This window comes from Psammomys obesus, unplaced genomic scaffold (genome assembly GCF_907164565.1).
Source record: "Psammomys obesus unplaced genomic scaffold, mPsaObe1.curated_primary_1811, whole genome shotgun sequence".
Taxonomy (NCBI): domain Eukaryota; kingdom Metazoa; phylum Chordata; class Mammalia; order Rodentia; family Muridae; genus Psammomys; species Psammomys obesus.
In genome coordinates, this window is record NW_026587216.1 from 20,114,041 (window position 1) to 20,118,079 (window position 4,039).

A 4,039-nucleotide genomic window follows, 5' to 3' on the forward strand; every position below is an offset into this window, starting at 1 on the left:
TGGACCTTCCTGCACCGAGGACTCCAGGTGACTCTCCTTCAAGCTCCTGCCAACTAAGTCACCCGAAAGCACAACAAACAGAGCGCACCCGGATCCTGTGATAAATTTCCATTCCCACGACTTGGCCTGATTTCTTGGAAGCCTCTGGCACCAGATGTAGTCAGGTAAGAGCCTGCCCCAAGCCCTTGTGCGCCATATCTCCTAAAACCATACTCAACCACCGCCTTAAACTGTACCCTACTCCCCAGGCTCCATTTTTCATTTCACAACTCCACCAGCTTTCCTAGAGGCATGCTATCACCAGGCACTCCAAGCCATACTCGACTAGAAACTCTAGAGGCTAAAATCCTAGAGGCTACTGAGACCCAAGAACCCCAGCGCAAACACAGTACTAGATTTGAAGACTCACTAGTCACCAGAACCCCAGGACACACAGGCCAGAAGACAGAGAGGAAGCAAAAGCCAAGGATAAAAACATACCAAAACCACCTATCCAAGGAAGATAAACTCAGAAACCAGCGTCTAAACCTGTAATAACCTCAAAACACAGATGCTAAAGACCAGCGTAAGAGCACAATTGACAACAGCCAGAGCAATAGGCATCCCCAGAGTCTGTCTTACTACAGCAGGCCTTCGATGCTGTAACACAGCTGAAGCACAAGAAGATGACCGTAAATACCAAACGAAGATGATAGAGGCCCAGTCTGCCTGAGTGGTCCTCTGTCTCGAGCCCACTCCTGCCTCTGGCCCTCAGTCCCAGGCAGGGTTCTTATAGTCTCCAGCATGTTCAGGTCCTGGGTGTCTTCTAGTGGTCTTAAGGTAGGCCTCTGTCAAAGCCCCGTGGTGCTGGACTGGTGCTCCTCTCAGGGAATGTTAGTCTACTAATCATCCAGATGCTCATAGGCAAGAACATGGAGCAAAGACACAGCCATTCTCCTGTCTATTACCTACTGACACAATGTGACGCAACAGCCACACCTATAATGCTTCTAGGGGCAGGGGTAGTTTCCTTTTGAATTAAGATATAATTGCATTAGACAAGATGGGGTGCCTTTAGGGTGGTCTGGCCAGATGTGCTGGGGTGGGTTGATATTAGGGGCTCCCTTTTTCTGAGGAGTAGGAGAGGGGACATTGGGGGAAGAGGGAGGGATGGTGGGAGCAGGAAGAGAGCAGGGAGGTGGCTACGATCGGAATGTAAAGTGAATAAATAATAAAATAAAATAAAAATATAATCACATCATTTACCCCATCCCTTTCACCTCTCCAACCCTTCCCTGTCACATAATGGATTTTTTAAAATTATTATTCGTACATCTATATGCATAAACAAATAAGTACATATGCATGAATATATCAATACAACCTGCTGTTTCTTTTAAATATTTAATATACAGTCTAAGGGCTGATCATATTGTACTCGATACCCAATTAGGATGCTCAACTCAGTAGAAACTAATTCTCCCCTTTTCAGAAGTCATTAGTTGCTTCTAGTTCTTTGTCTATGGGTGAGACACTTGAGATTTTCTCTTTCCCACTATGTGTAATGGGACCATCGTTGTTCAGGTCCCTGCCACTTCTAGGAGACACCATCTCATAGAAGACTTCCTGCTTCCCTGCAATGTTCTCATAGACCTCGGTTCAGGAATTTTGGTTCTTGTAAATGTCTCTTCTTGGGATGGGCTCTCCATGATCAGTGGATCCCTGCATTATAAACAGTTGTGTTTTTCTCTAACGGTCTTCATTTCCTGAAAAAAACAAAAAACAAAAAACAAAAAACAAAAAACTTCTTTGATGCATAGTGGGAGCCACTTTTATTTTCACAGACAAGGAAAAGTTTCACAATGCAGAAGACATTACAATTCTCTTCAAAGTGTTAGTAGTGTGTTCTCCTCTGAGAGACCTTACTAAGACCTTACCAGCCCCAGGTAGTTGTGGTAGGTTTCAAATACTGTCGGGAGCCGCTCCCGCCATTGCAAGATGGCGCCGGCTTCCTGTTTCCTGGTTCTTCTTGCCTGTGCCGCCCTGCGCTTTACGCATGCGCAGCTTTATGTTGATGAGGGTTTAGGCTGCAATCCAATTGCCAGCCATATACTGATGAGGACTCGAGCAGAGCACCAATTACAGACGGACAGGTCGCCTTGCTGGCTATTTAAACGGGGCGCTGCCAGGGGTTTGGGTCCTTCACCATCTGCAAGAAAGAGCTGTACAATAAACTTGCCGCTGAAGAAATCCTCGGTTGTTGCGTCGTCCTTATCGGCAAAGGCCGCGCGCGACAAAATACCATTTCTCTCCTGTTGACAATGCCTTCCTTTCAATTAGATAGCTGTTCATTACTAAGATGTAAGCATCAATATTGTATCTTTATTGCATGTATATATATACAAAGTATATATGTATTTATTTAATTTTTCAATTTTTATTATTTATTACAATTTATTCACTTTGTATTCTGGCTATATCTCCTCCCTCATCTCCTCCCAGTGGTTCCACCCTCCCTTCCTCTTCCCCCCATACCCCTCCGCTAGCCCACTGATAGGGGAGATCCTCTTCCCCTTCTATCTGACCTTAGCCTACCCGTTCTCATTAGGACCGTCTGGATCCTCTTTTTCTGTTGCTTAGTTAGGCCTCTTCACACAAGGGAGATGATCAAAGAGCTGACTTGTTACTGCTGTGTTAAATAGATATCACATCTGTATAAGACTACAGATTGCTTCTATCCCCTGGCAGCTTTCATAGCAACTATTGGTACTATAAACCTAGACTATAGGAAGGCAGATTTCAAGTTTGATCCAGCTTTAATATTCTGGGCTCTATGTTCAAAATGTAAAGTTTCTTCAGCAATAAGGATGTACAATCGGGCTCTGAGAAGCAGACAAAAGTAATGGTAATAGCTTCTATTGTTTGAGGAATTTCTTAGGCTACCTTGACCACTAATACGGAGATTTCACATGCCTGGTACTTGAGTTTTGTTAAATATTCTAAGATGTTTGTTGAGTCATCTTCTTTCCTAAAGAATTAACAACAATGAACATATGAATAAATACGGGAAGAAATGAAATAAAAAGTTGACTAGACCAGAGGAGAAGTGGATGCACATGGCTTAAAGGTACCTAACCTTCAAATATAGAAAGTATAAAATTAATTGCCCCATGTGACCATAGATTATTTATTGTTTATTATATATACTAAGGTACTTTCATAAAATTCATAGTCATTCTTGATTATATTTTAATATTTTTATAATAAATTTTACAGTTAGCTACTCTTGTCAAGGAGCCTATCACAGATGGCATCTGAAAGACTGTACTGATCAAAGTATCAAAGCAGAGGCTGAGACTCATAACCAAACTTTGGACAGAGTGTAGGGAATCTTATGGAAGAAGAGGGAGATAAAAAGACCAGGAAGGGACAGGAGCTCCAAAAGGAGACCAACAGAGCCATAAAAACATAGCCCTAGAAGCCCTGCAGAGACTGATACCCCAACCAAGGACAATGTATCAAGAGGACCTAAAATTGCAGCTCAGATGTAGCCCATAGACTCAGTCTCCAAGTGAGGTTCTTAGTAAGGGGAGCAGAAGATTTCTTTGGCAACAACTCAGTGGTAGGCTCTCTGATCACCTTCTCCTGGGGGAGGGGATTCAGCTTTGCCAGGACACAGTGAAGACAATGCAACCATTCCTGATGAGACCTGATAAGCTAGGGTCAAATAGAAGGGGAGGAGGTCGTTCCCTATCATTGGGCTAGGGGAGGGGCACAGGGGGAGAAGAATGAAGGAAGGTGGGATTGGGAGGAGACGAGGGAGGCGGCCACAGGCGGGATACAAATTGAATAAATTATAATAAATGATAATAATAAAAAACTTTATTATTAAAAAACAGATGCATCTTTATAAATAAAATGAAATGATTGTCTTAAAAAAATCCAGCCAAATTAAAAGTTCTCAAGTGATCATTCTAGTTAGCTCTAATTTTTTAGGACAGGCAACTTTAAGAAGAGTTTGTTTGATTATAAAGTATTAGTACTAAAAACACCTCACACA

The 4,039-nt window shown here is 42.7% G+C and overlaps 1 non-coding gene across 1 annotated transcript; it reads right to left on the reverse strand.

Moving 5' to 3' along the window:
* Positions 1-869: 869 nt before the first annotated feature.
* On the reverse strand, positions 870-1,000 carry LOC129673799 (small nucleolar RNA SNORA17). Its single transcript, XR_008719728.1, has one exon. It is a non-coding gene; the product is annotated as a small nucleolar RNA SNORA17 (small nucleolar RNA).
* Positions 1,001-4,039: the final 3,039 nt, after the last annotated feature.